The 17,617-nt window shown below is 45.0% G+C and overlaps 1 long non-coding RNA gene across 1 annotated transcript; it reads right to left on the reverse strand.

Moving 5' to 3' along the window:
• Positions 1-6,737: 6,737 nt before the first annotated feature.
• LOC144175624 (uncharacterized) lies at positions 6,738-14,618 on the reverse strand. The gene is made up of 4 exons (XR_013323661.1): positions 14,222-14,618; positions 13,720-13,812; positions 12,518-12,641; positions 6,738-6,850 (listed from the first exon to the last, which is right to left on the reverse strand). It is a non-coding gene; the product is annotated as an uncharacterized LOC144175624 (long non-coding RNA).
• Between the last annotated feature and the right edge of the window lie 2,999 nt (positions 14,619-17,617).

The following is a 17,617-nucleotide window of genomic DNA, read 5'->3' on the forward strand; positions in this document are numbered from 1 at the left end:
TTTTGCTTATGATACACGGACTGATGGCATTGCGATGGCCCTTAATTTTTGATGAAAACAAGAATGCTGATGACCACAATCTGAATGAGCATTAGCCAGAACTTTCATAATCAGCTACAGCATTACTGGAACCCAGCTTCGGTGATGCAACTTCGTGATCATCCTGGTTGCTGTGAGCACGCTGAAGCGTGGAAATTCTACAAGGTCTGGTGTGGCACCTTTGTGGCCACCGGTTTGATGTTGGCATAAATGAGAAAGCTGTGCTACACATATCGAATTCCTTCGTTCTATCGCGTATCGCATTCGCATATCGCATTCCTTCCTTTTATCTAGTGTATACAGCTGAAGAACGTCTCCAGATGGCCCTGACTGAACCAATACGTGCAGATGTAACTGTCGCAAATAATAAAATTGAGAATTCAATTTATTGTCGGCTTTCTTAATGACTGCCATATGCAATGCACATTAAGTGTCTGAATACTCTATATTAGCGATTGATAGTCTCATGCTAGGCAGTCTGATTCACCTGCTATAGTTATGTTTGGCAGCTGTTTCAAAATTAACCACTATGATTGAACTAATGAGCGGCAATAACAATTTATAGGTGCACTCAAATTAATTTACTTTTCCAGGGAGATGTATATCCTTCGTCGACTTCGCCTTGCACAAAATACATGACGGTCCCATCGCGACCCAAGAAAGCGCATATGTGTGTTACCTCAACATGCTTCCTAGGCGGTTTCTGTTGACAGACAGATTTCCGGCCGAACCCGCAGGCATTTCAGGTAAAACTGCCTGCAGGCGGGGTGGTCCTGATAATTTGGCGTGGACAGAAGTGGCCGTTTCCGTTCATTGGCGAATGCACCCAGGGAAGGACAGAAGAATTTTTCTTAACGCCCCACCACACGGGTGCCCATCTCACATGAACGAAGTTTACTCCTCCCCCACCTCCTCTGTGCAGGTATATACATGGGCCATATGAGAGCAGAGGTGCAAGTATGCGTAATTAAACAACGTCGCTGATCCGCCGAATTTAAGAAATGTGTCATGCAAAGCATCAAATATATTCTCGAAAATTTCAGATTGCGTGTTTCAGCGATCGAAGGAGCATGCACCAATCGCACACACCCATACAGGAGATTTCTGCACCTACATTCGGGATTACCTTTCGGCTTCGCCTTGTCCTCCTCTAGAAAACCACCTTATCGTGCAAATAAAGTTACCATTATTATTATTAGTTGGCGGTTGTTTTATCTCTGACTCAAGTAAAACACCGTTCAGTGAAAGTATAACAGCACCCGTAAACAAGAGCCTAGTTATACGGTAGGCATGGTAAAATGGTTCGTACATTTCTTTGTTTTAATTTACGAATCATATACGATTAAAAGGAGCCGATCTGCCCATACATGTTTCGCGTAACATGATATGACCGGCTGACGGCGGGTTCAAATCGGCAGCAGCCACTACGGACATGTAGAGAAGGTGTCCTTGAAGATAGGCGGCGGCGGCTTTATTCCGTATCGTTGGCAGTCTTCGCAAGCAACGAAGTGACACAGCAGACACTAAGGCGTGTTAGAGTGAACCTTTGTAAATTAGCCCCACACGACTGACGCTCCTCACAATATACCGAAACCCGAAACTAAATTTGGCGCCTCAGCTCGACGTCTTCTTTTTGCTTATAATTTCATTTATTTTTGTTCGTCAAGCATGAATACTTCAAGAAAACTAATAAAGAGCATACAAACTCGTAAAGAAACTCAGTTATTGCCATAAAAGTTGCCTAATTTTAGCTTAGGGCCCTAAATTTGTGCCTCATTTTCAAGAAAAATTGTTAGCCATATCTTCAACTACTGATCTGGCAACTACAGCGTGGCATCATGGCGGCATTCGTGTTTAGACACATTTTTGTGCATTTTTGAGCCAGCTTTACCCGCCTGATGCTCGCGCGCTCCGCGCGCATCGAGGCACTCTAACCCTCGCCAGTTGACCCACAGCACGGGCGGGGTAGAGGAGCGGTGCGCGCGGATTTGCCGCTGCCCCAGCCCTGCCGTGGCTACAGGTGATACCTGCCAGTGTTAATTTACATGGGCGTTCTTAAAATAGTTGATTCCTTACCCCCTTCTGAATTTTCGGTCTATTAGGGTCAAACAGCCTAACATTATCATTCGGAAGCGCCGAATCAAACATTTGAAAGAAACATTTCAACGCGGGGCGCATGACGAAAAATATGCGAGGTCTTCATATCTTATCAGCGACTGTATTATATGAAAATGGTGAGACAGGCAAATAAACACGGCACTTTCCGTGACGGAAATATCATTTCTTATTTTTTTATTTTTCCTTTCGGATGATGTCTTGGTTTGCACACGCACAGGGCACGACCAGTGACGCGAATGATTTCCCGTCGAGGGAGATAGGGTTATCGCTTAGCTAAACGTGATTCTGCTATTCACGCTCCGGTCGGGCTGAGCGGCCCGCCGGCAGCGAAGCGCACTGTCAAAAACAGCGCTCGGCCAGAAGCGATGCGTCGACTAACAGAAAGGCGGGTTGGAAGGGCAGAGGGTTGGTTCGAAGCGCCCCCACTGTAAAGAATCTGCTGTATTGGTTCCTTCTTGGGTGCGCAGGCCGTATGAAAGTGCGCGCTCGCCGCTGCCGCTGCTCCAGTCCGGCCGTGGCCAACTACCACAATTAAGGCCCAACCACATGCACGCGTAAAACCGGCGTACTCGCGCAACGACGTAAACCGGCGTAAGCGCGTAAGGAACCGGCGTACGCCGAATGCATTGGTACGCGCTTGTTACGCCCAAGTCAGAGCGCGCCAGATATCGACTCAAAATTTCGGGCGTACGGTGTTGACGTACACCTCTGGCGGTGATGTTATCGGCAGTCAGGTCGCATAACAAGACAGTGAATTGATAAATAAGCTAACTTCACTATTTATTATGCGATAAAACGAAGTAATTTGTAAAATACGGTGACCAAACAACCGGACAAAACACGCGAAGCAACGAGCAACTATGGGAGCAAGGCACTTTTACGCCAAATGTAGCGGAAGGGATTCGTTGGTTTTGTGCCTGCCAAGTATGCATACTAATCCTTAACGTTTTTTAATGTCCCGAGAACTGTTTTAGTTGTTTCTGTATTAAATATACGTATATTTGTGAGAATAGGCATTATTTGCTTTATTTTAGTTAAAATGTAGTTGAACTGGTCGCCACAAAGCTGAGTCCGAAGTAGTCGAGCCACACTGCGCGGCGCATTGGTTTACGCGCGTGTTGCGGCGATATGTGGTTACTCGCCCTCTCCGACGTCGTCGGCCGGCGTAAAGGCATGCGGCGAAAAGGAGGAAATTATTCCACGTTTTGATTGGCTCCTGAAACCACTGTCAGTTGGGGACAAAAGTTAGGGACATTTAGGGAATTTGTTGTTGCAGCGAGCAGGCTTGATGTGGCTTCGCGCGTCGCCTCCTAGGGAATTCCCCCTCTAAAAAGAGGAGGCGATGGCCAGCGTCTAGCAGCAGACGACGCAAGAAACAGCTGGAACTGACGCTTCCTTTTGTAATTACTTCAATTTTTACGGGTGTCTTGCTGAACGATTTTTTTTTTAAATGCGGAGCGTGCCTGCCTGACCGTGTCTATGGTATCGCCCCGAGTTTGTGCTGCGCTGGTTCCTTTATTCTTATAAACTTAAACCGCTTAAACATTCCCTAGCAAAAAATACCAATAGACAAAACCAATAGCCTATTGGGTTATTGACACCAATAGCTATTGGTGTATCAGTCTGTAGGTGTATTGGTACCTATTGGTGTATTGGTCCGTCCTATAGGTGTATTGGTACCTATTGGTGTATTGGTCCGTCCTATAGGTGTATTGGTACCTATTGGTGTATTGGTCTAGTCCTATAGGTGTATTGGTACTTATAGGTGTATTGGTATCATGGGCCCACTGGAGCATTGAATTGAAATATGGCCAAATGCATGCCACGGCATTTAGTTCACTGCATTCATTTGGCCATGCTACACTTGCTTCAGCAAGTTTCTAAACGCAACGTGGTCCCACTACCCTTCAAATACCACAAAGCCGTAAGTGCTGGTTGACTGCAGCTTTATTGCCCAACAGGCTGTCGAATTTCCGGTGCTCATACTCCTCCAGTCAGAGCTGCAAGACCTGCAAAAACAGTATGGCAATAATTAGGAACTTCCGCAATAACTGCACATTTTAATAAGTGTGTCTAGCATTTCGTCCAGGCGAAACATACCACTCTACGGCAGCACGCCGCTCGACCACGAACTACGTGCGTGAGTACGCCGATGTGGTCGGAACGCTTCTAAAGCCAGACATTCCGTTTCGATGCCATCTGGATGCAACATTACCCGCGGCACTTCATTTCATCTGTACAAAACGCTATATGCACAGTTGTTAATCGGAACACGAAGTCCTACATGCATTTGTACTCAGTTCACACGTGGTTGCATCGATAGTGGCTTTTCCAAAAATAAAAGCGCCGCTTGTCGACCTGCTCTGCTATTTTTAATAAGAAATTTTATCAGGAAGTAAAAAGCTTCTAGAGCTTCACGGGGAAAAGAAATGTATACATACCTTCAAATGCGAAAATCCGAGCTGCGTAATGCGTGCACGTTCGTCACCCCGCCGTGCGTGAAGACAATAATCATTGAATACGAGCGACGCCGAAGGTGTCTTTACGTTCTAGTGGTCCGCAGATGATGTCCTCGTAGCTTAATAATTAAGACTAACAAATACAATGTGTGGAACTAAAATTCACAAACACGTTGGCTGGCCGCTGAGATGAACGCCCGCGCCGCGGGATCGTGCCGAACATGGAGGGTGCCGAAGCATGGATGCCGAAGCGCCGGACATGAAGCCATTTTGCTTTGTTTGGCATACGAAACCTCCGCCAGGTTCATTTTGTCAGAGAAGCATTATTGAGAAGTTTTAATGAATGTATTTCACCTTAAAATTATAATGCAATTTTATGATGCGGGCTTAATTATTTTGGTGTTAATTTTGATTTTGCAGGCTTTACTTTTTGCAAACATATATTAATTGTACGACACTTATCCTAAGAATTGGCCGTTGAATCGGCACCCAAAACAAATATGGCCGCTCCGCGGGCCGCGGCGCAGCGAGATTGAAAAAATTAGAGGCGATGGTTATGAAGGCGACCGCTGACGCTCGCGAAAAGATCTATAACTACTGTAGGCACAGAATCACACGCGCGGTGTTTTTTTGCTTGTCGCAAGCATTGCGGGCAACCACCATGCGCCGGCGGCTGCAACTCGTTGCTACCAGGAAATTTTTAAGTGCTACAGGGACATTATTTTTGAGGCGTGCTAAATGCAAAATGATTGCAGCTAACGTGAATCGAATGTTTTCGGGCAGAAACATTGCTTGCAGGGAGGCAGATTCATTTTGACCAGCGGTGGTGTGTACTAGCGCCGCAGCGCGAGATCGACACACGGGCGGTTTTACCTTAAATTTCGCCTCGATCTGGAAAACAACCGCTGCGGCCGGGATCTCACCCCCGTTGCCCCCGTCCGTGGGCTTAAGCCTTTATTTAGTGACGCTATGGGCTTAGCAGCACACCGCCTAAAAAAAGCTAACAGCTCTACTTTTTATTAGAGCCTGTAAACCAATAGCACCAGAATGTATTTGACCAATAGATATCCCCTATTGGTCTATTAGGCTGATACAACCAATAGCTATTGGTCTCACTATTCCAATAGCTTTTGGTCCCTATAGCTATTGGTCCCATTGGGACCAATAGAACCAATACGAATTGGTCTATTGGACCAATACATGTCACTCTATCGGACCAATAGATTTTGTATTGGTCCTATAGATACTCAAATAGAACCAATAGCCTGACCTATAGGACCAATAGATTATTTCTATTGGACCAATACAAATTTCTATTGGAATTTTTGCTAGGGTTTCTATATCCTATGTGTGGCCCTAATATTACTGCTGCCACGCACCAACCAATCATCAGACTTGGAGGACGTCTTCTTCATTATTTCTGCGTTTAAGTTTCTGCTTCTTTCAAGAACGATGAGAAAATCAAAGAGAAATTCCGTTCATGGCTGCGAGATTTCCTACAAGCGCGCGTGTACCCGGGAGAAGAGTTATCGCAATAGCAGTTTTACTTGTGCAGTGTGCCACTTTTAAACTAAAAAGAAACGTAGGATGAGATATTGCCCCTTCAAGTCAGTTTCCAGATGTGGTCATTCCAAAATGCGCATTTATTGGCAATAGATGGTAGCGTAGCTTATTTAGTGGCTCGAAGTCTAAACAAAATTGTTATTACAGGATGCTTGATTGCTATGACACTAGCCCTTTGTAGTAACCGATGTAAAGCAAGCATTAGATTGCTTCCAACTTACAGGCTTCAAGAGCAGATGTGAAGGCCAGTATTAAAATATGCAAAATCTTTAGAACCTGATGTTGTAAGTGAACCTGCAGTATAGCATCTCAATCTTTAATAATGTCTTTTTGTGAAGACCTTTAACATGTTCCTCGGACAAATGAAATAACTTTTTAGCTTGAGAGGTACAACTTGAAATGGTTGTGAATGTTGGCTACCTGGCAGTTCGGTTAAACTGCAGCATAAATACCAGATAAGTGACCAGGCGACGATGATGTGCAAGTGCTTGTGCATTGTCCTCCATCTTATTTCCACGTTCCTGCACAATGTAAAAGGAATATACCAAATGAAGGAGACAGTTTTTAGTTTTATTTATTCCCAGTTTCACGGCCATAGAAGATGACAGATATCAGAGGTGCTCAGCACAAACGTTGTAGTTGTATCCAGATGCTTGTTGAGACCTCTGTCACTGAAAAGTAAAAATGAAATAGCATTTTGAAAACTGGTCAAGCACTACATATGTTTCCTTAAGAGCCTCCCATTCACAATTCAAATGAACAAACAGCTTAAACACAGTACACTATTATTGTGTTTCTTGCATGTATGTTTTTTAGTTGCGTGTGGACACTGACATTTCTGCTGTATCTTTTTTCCTTTATTTTTTCTTGTACGCACGTGGCAGAATTCTCTTAGGTTATTATTCTTCGTTTAATCTGCTCAGGTACCACACCCCTCATTAATGCCAGTGGGGCCATAAGGGTATCTTCAATAAATAAACATAGAACACCAAATACATGGTGCTACATCTACAAATTAAAGTTCCTGTAGCAGTTAAAAAATTTATAAAATAAATAATAAAATGACACATTTCCACACATTTCCTAATACAAATAAAAACACGGCCAACTCCAGCTTTCCTCAAAATGTAGTATACCAGTCTCTTTGAACCAGGCAATAATACTGTAAACATCTTGAAAACAATTTTATTTGCACGTAAATTGCAGGCAGCTTAACTTAGGTGTCACAGAAGCTGTCGTGCAACGATGACTTACTTGCTCGTCTCTATTTTTCTGATCTTGCCCTTCTACAAACAAGTCACATCCTACAGTCGCCATGAGGTTGGTCGACCTGTTAACATGTTACTAAAAAAAAATTATTGTATTGTGCTTATTTCTAACACTATTTTAAAGTTCTTATTCTCACTCCTGTGATACCTAAGGCTGATTCAGCTGGAGAGCACCCCTATGTGGGCAGCAAATTCTATAGTGGTACGAAGTGGCAAAGATGGAGATTGCTTCACCTTTGCGCGATAAAGCCAAGCGCGTTTTTCTTAATAATACCCTTCCCTCAATTCTTGCAACCAACCCTTCTAAGTTTTGGAAAACTGTTAAACCTAGTGAAAAGAAAAACATTTCGCTTACGAACTCAGACGGGCAGCCAGTTAGTTCGCTGTGAAGACTGTTGCATTGCATTAAATGATTTTTTTGTTACTTCTTTTTCGAATTGTTCTGCATCTGCGTTGCCACATATGCCTAGTCGTGATTTTTTACCTATGTATCCTGTGACCGTTGATGCCGTTGGAGTGCAACATTTAATTCACAACCTTAAGTTATCCTCTTCTTGTGGCGTAGATGAAATCAACTCGAAGTTTCTAAAAAATACTGCACTGTATTCATCAATTTATTTGTCCCTAATCTTTTCGCAATCTATTCAGAGCTCCACTTTGCCGCTTGACTGGAAAGTGGGGAAGGTGGTCCCTCTGCACAAGTCTGGGAACACACAGTCTCCTCTCAATTACAGACCAATTTCCCTAACCAGTGTTCCTTGTAAAATGTTAGAACATATAATTTTCTCCAACCTTGTCTCCTTCCTAGAATCAAACTCCTTTTTTACTCCCTACCAGCACGGATTCCGAAAAAGTTACTCATGCGAAACCCAACTTCTTTATTTTACTAATGACATAGCATCAGCTTTAGATCGCGGCTCACTTGTGCATTGCATTTTTCTTGACTTTCAAAAGGCTTTCGATACAGTACCTCACCAATTACTCCTCCTGAAAATGAGTGCCTTAAACATTGACCTGAACATTCTTAAATGGATTGAATGCTTTCTGACTGATCGCACTCAGTTTGTAACAACTAATGACTATAACTCACCTCTTTCTAAAGTAACATCTGGCGTACCGCAAGGTTCCGTTTTAGGCCCTTTACTTTTCCTTATATATATTAATGATCTCCCCGACAGTATTAACTCCTCTATAAGGCTATTTGCAGACGATTGTGTCCTTTACCGTGAAATAACCAACGAATCAGATAACCAACTCCTACAGGCAGACCTTGAGACTGTCTCAACCTGGTGCAATAAATGGCTTATGACACTCAACTCTAACAAATCTAAGTGCATGTCAATAACCCGGCGATCTATTTCTCCCGCTTGTACCTACAGAATTAACGCAGTCCCCCTCCAGCATGTCTCTTCATATAAGTACCTTGGCGTTTACATTACCAACAACCTATCTTGGCACACGCATGTTACCTACATCTGTAATAACGCTAACCGAACGCTCGGATACTTGCGCCGCAACTTTTCTCGAGCTCCGCTGTCCCTTAAAATTCTACTATACCGATCACTAATTCGCCCAAAGCTCGAGTACGCGTCCGCTATATGGGATCCCACGCAGCACAATCTAATCAACGCGTTAGAATATGTTCAAAACCGCTCAACCCGATTCATTTGTTCTAATTATTCCCGTACTGCTAGCATATCAGAAATGAAATCTAACCTTGACCTACCCAATTTAACTGTCCGGAGGAAACTGGCACGACTTCATTTTTTTCATAAGATATTTTTTCACCACCCATCAATGAGGCGAGACCTGATTTCACAACCATCGTATCACTCATCACGCATTGATCACCAGCATAAGGTTGCCATTCCGTTTTGCCACACGAGATTCTTTTCAGCAGCCTTCTTACCGAAAACGTGTGCCGATTGGAACCACCTTCCCTCTTCCGTTGTAACAATAACAGACCCTTTGTTGTTTAAGACTGCAGTTTCTCAGCAATTTTTGTAACTCTATGCGCTTTCCATTATCTATCTTTGTCTTTTATATGCTTGAATTCTTACTACAAATGCATTCTTTTTTTTCAGTTGATTTATGTTGCCTTCGTAATTTGCGCTTCTGACACTTGTTTCTTTGTTTTTTTTCCTTGTTCTTATACCTTTGTGTGTTATGAAATGTTGTACCCACCCCCTCTGTAATGCTCTAAGGGCCCTGAGGGTACTCTAATAAATAAATAAATAAATAATCACGACTAAGTTCAGTTAGGTGTCCTCGACATTTCAGAGAAGTGCCGAGCAAAAATAGTTTTGAAGAACAACTCAGAAATACTGATGGCCAGAAATGGGCAGCCAGAATGTTACGGTCTCTCTTAACTCCAAACTAAAAACAAGTCAGCTTAAAACAAGTAAAAAATACCTTAAAGGAGTAGCACCACTATTTAAACGTTCATAGCATGATTAGGCTCTACTTAAAGTAGTACTTGCAATATCAAAGCTCAGATAACTATGCAAAAAGTTTCCTTTGTAGCTGCAGATTTTAGTAGCAACCATTCAGTATAGGGTAACATATTTTAAATCAATTTTAATATTTGCATGCACAAGAAAGCTCCGAATGAATACCCTTTCGACACTGGCATAAACAAGATACGTGGAGTGCCTCGCCATGCAGTTCGCCCCAAACTGCCGACATTAGGGCTCCAGTGACTTAGCCAACACACTGGCTGCTGATGGTGCACGCTGCACTGCCTTGTGAATCATGTCACAGTTTTGGGGCTGATATAGTGCGGCCCAGACGCGTGCGACCGTGGCCAGCTTGGGCCACTCTAGGGCGCGCATCCAGTCTGACCATGATGCAATGAGAATAGCGACATCAAGAGTGTCATTCTCTCATGGCGGCCGCCTTGGTGTTCGTTTTGTCCAAGCCGAAACTGACACAAATAAACAAGGCTCAAAATAATTATAATTACATACCCTGAGGTCAACTATCTAATGTTCCATTCTATGATTCCTGGGCTGGTAGGCACCCATAGCAATGGGAAAAATGTAACACGAAAATTTCATACCAGTACTTTTTTAGAATATTTACATAGACACATGAGCTGCGTGCTAGTGGCCCTTTCTGCCAGTTGTTGCCCCCATCTGTCCACCATTGCTCAGCTGAGCATGAAAGACTGGTACAATAAAGTGTCAAGATTTGACAAGTTTGCAAGCTCAGTGATTCACGCTGAACTTTTTGTGATCTTTCTTTACAAGGATTTAACCTATAACCACTCCTCCCTGGCTTGGCTCATGTACAGTCATGGACAATTCAAATGCGAACCGGGGAGCGCATGGCCGAAGATACTGGTGCCATCACCTGGCAGCGGCCGTGGCCAGACGCACGGACATGCGCAGTTGAGATGACGGGAGCGAGGCCGCGTGTCCCAGTGCGATATGTTGCCCCCTCCTCGCTCGCATGCCTGCCTTGTCACCATGCCGCCAGAGCGCTGCAAGCACTGCATGTACTACCGCCGCTGCAGCTGAGGGTGTTGGTCACGTTGAGAGCAATGCGGCGCATAATTGCTTGCGTGGGAAACGCATGCACGCTCTCGCAAGGCACACTGTTGAGCTCATCATGCTTTCTTGAAGAAAACCAGTGCGCATAAATGGAGACAAAAATAAATGCATGCCGCCTAACTTCTGATGGCACCGCATTGTTTTGCGTTCGTGGTGCAGTGCCTTGGGAATTGAACAATGAGCTGGCCGCCAACAAGAATGCGCCTTTGTGCAACGGAGTCCAGGCTGAGTCACTTGGCAGATTCAGTGCTTGTAGCAAATAGATATACCACAAGAATTCATATCGAATCATATACATTAACTGCAAGCATTGTGTGGGCTGGGAAAATCACTGGCAGAATTCTAATATTCACAAAAATTAAGAAGATATGCAGGTCCAACCATTCTATAGGCCAGTTGCTCTTGCACATCAATTTTGGCGGCCCGATTTTTTTCGTTTTTTTTGGCAGGCACCTCACTTCTTGTAGAAATCCACGGAGCGGGCATTGCTGAGCATGGTGTAGGCGTTACCCAGGTGTCCATCGTTATTTGATCAAGTTACTGCCTTTCATATGCAAAGCTATGTCGGCAATGTGACGCCGGCACACACGGGGAGCAGGCGCTCGTGTGAGCCGAGCACACAGTCACACAGTCACCGCAAATACTATCTCGTGCCGCATCGCTAACAATTGTTTTCAGCGCTCTGGCGGCATGGTGACAAGGCAAGCATGCGAGCGAGGAGGGGGCAACATATCGCCAGTGGGACATGCAGCCTCACTCCCGTCATCTCAACTGCACATGTCCGTGCGTTTTCCACGGCCACTGCCAGGTGACAGCACCGGTATCTTCATCAATGCGCTCCGCGGTTCGCATTTGAATTGTCCATGACTGTGCAATGCTTAAGCTTCACGCACATACTGAACTTGATACAGTTTCATTTACTAAAACGAAGCTTCCAGCCTCTCCCTGATGTGTCTGTAGTCCACCCAAAATGCACAGCAGGAAAACCAACTTTTTCTGATGACGATCGTGGGTGAAGTGAAAAAACATTAAAACACTTCCCGTGATCTGAACTGAACCTAGGTCCCTCGTGTTATGAAGCTGAAGCCTATCCCATTGCGCCATTCCAGCACAGTCGAAGCAATTTGGATTTGCATGGACATGGAAAATTACACAGAAAATGCACACCTCCATCTAACAACAACGGTTGTACGCTACGGTAGGTCATTGATTGCTTGCATCAGTAAAGCTCTAGAGAGCACAACTGCAGTGCAGCAGACCATCCCGATAAGGAACAGGTGCTCAGTACTGGGCTGGTTAATTTGGTGTTGGACTTGATTTTGCAAAGCTTCACGTCCCCCGTTTTTGTCGTTTCAGCAGATGGGCAGTTGATTTTTTATTATTAAGTCTTCCCGGCAGTAACTAGGCCACAGCTACATATTTGGTTGTCATACTACCAGGGTGGTCTGCGAGCACACGCAGTCTGCCTGCTGCTAATTTCGAGTGTACCACAAAAACAGCCACTTGTGGAGGCATTCACCTGCTTTCCATGGGTACCCAGAAAGGATGTAGACCAAGGCTTGCCCTCCAGGCCCTGCACCAACATCGTAGGGGCCAGGTCCAAGCACTTCTTTTTTTCCACTGGAAGCCCTCCTATGTAGATGCTGCAGGAACAGGATTAAATGCTGTGTCAGCACAACTGAAAGTTGGGTAGGCTAATAATACATCTCTGAAAAACAAAATGCGTAAAAGATGGCGACGTGGAATAAGATCACACAGGACAACCCACTACAAGAAAAAGAATACACAGCACATCGTCCTGCGTGTTGTTTTCTGGAAAAGCAAAAGTCAGCAATCTCTGCTGCATTGTTAATAACAAGGATAATCCGAGGAAAGGGAGAAATGAGTGCGGTGTTAAGCATGCGCAGCTTTTAGTTCGTTGTGCGATTGGCATGATTTACAGTATTCCGTTGTCATGTAAGTCCGTGTATACGGGCCAGACAGGACGCTGTCTAAGTGTCCATCTCAGGGAGCATTTGTTTACGATCACAAATTCAACGGGTGCAAATCTTCCTGCGCATTATAAAAAGTGTGGGTGTCGTTCTTTGTTTGACGAGACTGTGATGTTGCACAGGCATAATTATCAGATTTTTAGGGAATGGGTTCAGGCCTTCTTTATCGATGAACATAGTAACAAGTGTGTCAGCAAATCGTCTATAACTCTACACGGGCAGGAGCACGTGCTTATCAGCACCATATTTCTTTAATCTATTAATTCTTTCGTATATAAACTTCATGTTTTTCAACAAAATGGCAGTTGCCAGTAAGTGCTTGTGTGTGTCCCTCCTACCTGTACACGTTATTTGTGTGCTTTCAAATTTTCAATGGCTTTATGCCCTGCCACATACCATTTGTCCCATACGCCGCTTCTTCCATTCACCTTCAATGTACACTTCACTGACAGTTGCTCCTGGTGCCTCCTCATAAAGGGCCCAAAATGTTGCGTAACCTTCACAGCCCTTCGGGTGATTTGATTCTGCCGCCGTCATTTGGTCTATCCTTTCTCTCTCCCTCTTCCGTTTTTTTTTTTCCCTTTGACCGCGATATCCTTACGTTCTCTGTACAGAAGTGACGTTTCCAATTCCTCTCCCGCAACGCAACTTAACTGCCCCGACCTAGAACGTTGATGCGTGCACACGGCATACTCGCGAGATTAACGCTATCAAACACATGCATACTTACGATCGAGGCACTGCACTTCAAACATCCAGGACAGCAATTCGGGGAGTACACGCCACCACCGGTTCGATCAAACTTGAGCAATGTTATGGGCTCCTACACAAAAGGAACAATGAAACGCTTGAAACTGCGGCCGCAGTGTGAAAGGACATAGCGTCGTAATTTGAATTTAGCGTGTGCTGCATACTTGGGCGAGAAACAGGGAGTGGGAAAAGAATCCACACGTACGTTGGATACACGAAGCAGGTGTTGGTTTGCGCGCCAACGTCTGGTTTGTCGTTTTCCATTGTGTCTGTTCCTCGCCCAAGTATGCAGCGCACGCGCTAAATTTGATTCAAGATTATACAAAAATCGCTAACATCACAATACGATCGGGAATGAGAATGACAGATAGGAGGCCGAGCTAGGCGGCCACGTAAGCAAGAATTCACGCAGCTTTAGGGTACACAGTACAGTGGTATAAACACAAAAACTACAACAAACATAAAATAACGATGTTACTGACCTTGCTGGGAAAATGAGCGCATAGATGCCCTCTTTTCCGCTCTTCCGTGTCTGTGACAGCAAACGCCGGAAACCGGCATGGCTGATCTACGCTGAGGCGATGGCTCAGGCTGCAAGTCTCTCTTGAAATGTCACAGTAGGTATGTCGGATACGGAGATCGCACCAATACTAGCATTCACGGTATATTCACGCATCTGCAGCTTCATTTGGTACTAGTAGCAATCAACACAAACCAACACACAAACACACGCTGGGCACTGACAGCGCAAATCGTTCACTCGGGGGAACCAGGGAAATGCTGCGCCTACTTCAGCGTTGTCCCTAGGCGCTCAAAAACAAGTCAAGTGACGTCACGATTTGATCACGTGACCCAAGGATTTCTTTCCTCCTTTTAGCCGCTCCGGGCGTAAAGGCAGCGGCGTATGCCGCCGCAGGCGTACGTCGTTGCGCGAGTACGTCGATTTTACGCGTGCATGTGGTTGGGCCTCCACGTGACCACCCCCAATGCTCTGCATTTACTCGTGTCCCTCGCGCGGGGGCATGCGACGGAGTTTTTTTGTGGCCGACTTTAGTTGACTTTTATGAACTTGCCGATTTGATACAATGTCTATCCAGAAAGAAATCGGGCAGAGTGAAAAATTTGTAAACTTGCGCAGTTGGCTGAATCGTGCGAATGTTTGAAACCTTGGAACATGGGTGGACAATGAATTAAGCTGCAAACGAGAGCAAGAGACAAAATGCGATTTACTGTGGGTGTAGCCTAAATAGGTGGAAGAAATGATACACAATTTGCCATTTGGCATACTTGTGAGCTAAATAGCTGACTCGCAGGGTTCGTACAGGTCCTTGAAAACCTTGAAAACTCTTGAAATTGAGAATTCAGTTTTCAAGGGCCTTGAAAGCCTTGAATTTTTTCCTTGAAAACCCTTGAATTCTTTGGGCAATAAAGAAGCCCGGGGTGCTCCAGCCTCGCCCGATCGGGGCTGGCTGGAGCGCCCCACGGAAGTGACGTCACCTGTTTTTTGTTATTATTTCTTGGATTTGGTCGTCGTTGTTGATCGCCGAAACTAGTACGAAGTACCATGCCGGCCGTGCAAAGCGGCCGTGCCGGCACTCATGTTTAGGTCGGCTGTGCTTTTCATTGTTTACGATGAAAAGCACGCGCTTTTTGTACGCGCCGTAAGCGCAGGCTGATAACTCTCCTCCTTGGTACATCGGCTGTCGTTCGGTGTTGTATTATCTACGGCGCACCTGCGGGCTAGGCAAAACCACTCCGAGTAGAGGATTCGGAGGATTGTGTTGCACGTTTAAATTCGCCGGCTTTTGTAACCGCACTTATTTATTTCTTTTTATTTTGGAAGGTGTGTGCGCGCCCCATATCACGCCATCAGGTTTGATCTATGCTGTGGCTCAATAGAAAAGAATGGGTCTGTGTCCTCAAACGTGGGCACTGGCTGAAGACTCTGCCGGCAAAGGTCTAAATAGTGTTGCACGAAGGCTGCTTGCGCTCCCATTTAGATCATAGAATCTGTGGCTTTTGTGGGGAGAAGAATAGGCCGAAGGAATACCTTTGAAGGCCCTCATTTGACAAGAGTTCTCTTGGGTCTAGATTACTGGTGCCCAGTGCACTTGATCTTCCACTCTGGTGCACTGTAGTACGCGCCGCAGAACACCAGCGTTTTTGTCCGTATAGTTCCCAGATAACGCAAAACAAACCTGGGTAAATCCTCAGGATGTCCGGCTCTGGACATTTCAGCATCCTCAGGTTGTCCATATCTTATCCTCAGCCAGACCAATCGGGGTCCGTTTGTCCGTCCAGCGTACATCCTCAGAACGTCGTCAAAATGATGCCGCTGGACAATTTTCGTACACTTCCAGGATACAAACTAATGTTCTTTTTTCTCGGTCTTTTTTTCACAAGCTAATGCAACAGGCCTCAGTACAGAAATCGGGCACGTCCTAAATGATTACAGTAGAACCTGGGGAAGCCGTGCCTGGCGGCATCCGAAAAGACGGCACGGGTAACCCAAGAAAACTAAAGCGGCGTATATAGGCTAGCTGAACCCCAACAGACAAACCCTGGAAGTTCGAGCAGAACCACATTACCAGTTCTTGGTGTCAAATTTTGTTTCAGTTTCAGGCAAAGGGAAGAATCTTTCAGGTGCCTCAGAGAGGCGTGGCTTGTACGAGCACAACGTAAGCCCCCCTGAAGGTGAAAGGTATCACGGGACTTCTCTAGCTTAGGAGAATCATGGCAGCTGCATGAAGAGTTGAAGTACTTTTCCGACTTTTTGAGGGTATTCCAAGATAAAGAAAAGGCAGCTGTTGAACAGGAAGAGTGCAGATGTTGCCAAGAAGACACTTCTGTCCGCATCAATCGTGCTCTCGACACCCAGTGACCTCAGTTCCAGAGCAGCAAGGCATTGCCGCTGAAAAATGAGTCATATTACTACTTTTGTGCAGGTTACTTTAAAAAGCCCTTAAGTGATATGTTTCCAGCCGTTATTCCCTCGCAAAGACCTGTGCAATTAACAACTTTTCATCCAAAATGGGTCAAATCCTGCATGTCACATCAATGTGAGCCAGATCCGAACTTTACAAGTACTTACCATTTAGGGAAGTAATGCAGCCACATTTCTATTTCAGTGCTCAAATAAGATCCTTTCCTTTAGGAGGGTTTGTAACTGGGCTAGTTGGTTCATTGCATGAAGTTGAACAGCGCAGGGACGGGACTAAGAGCAGAGGCGCCCGTGTTTGTCGCCTCTGCCCTTAGTCCCGTCCCTGCACTGTTCAACTTCATCCTTTCCTTGCTTCTACACCATAGCAAAAAATTATTTCAGCAGTTGCCAAAGTTATTTTGGGAGCAAAAAACGACGTTTTTCTCGATTCCACCCAAAGTGGACTTAGCTAATTTTGAAAAAAAAAAAGAACTTCTGATAAACTTTTTAACTGTTTTCTTTTATTGGCGAAATTCTGATACAAATTCTAATACACGTACATATTTATTGCCGCTAATAGACCTATCAGTCTGTATTAGTCTATTAGGCCCATCAGTCTGTATTCGTCTATTAGATCTATCAGTCTGGTTACTGGTAGGTCTACCAGAGTGTACTAGTTCTATCAGAACCAGTGGCAAGTTCAAACAAAGCAATGAAACATGGCAACACGTTTTATTATCAGGGTACAGGGGCGAATAAAAGAAATGCAAACAGCGGAGCACACAGCTTCCGACGCATGCTGCACCGTCTGGCTGCTAAGTAAACTCCGCGCATGCGCATTTCTTTGAGAGCATTTGAGAGTGTGGCCTATATTTATGGGAAATGCTTGATCAAGACGCGACCCCGATCGTTTATTGAGAGGCGTCTTTTCACGCTGCGTCGCCACTGAGTAGGGTGA

The sequence above is a fragment of the Haemaphysalis longicornis genome, unplaced genomic scaffold (genome assembly GCF_048455015.1).
Source record: "Haemaphysalis longicornis isolate Haplotype H1 unplaced genomic scaffold, Haemaphysalis longicornis Haplotype H1 scaffold_1, whole genome shotgun sequence".
NCBI lineage: Eukaryota > Metazoa > Arthropoda > Arachnida > Ixodida > Ixodidae > Haemaphysalis > Haemaphysalis longicornis.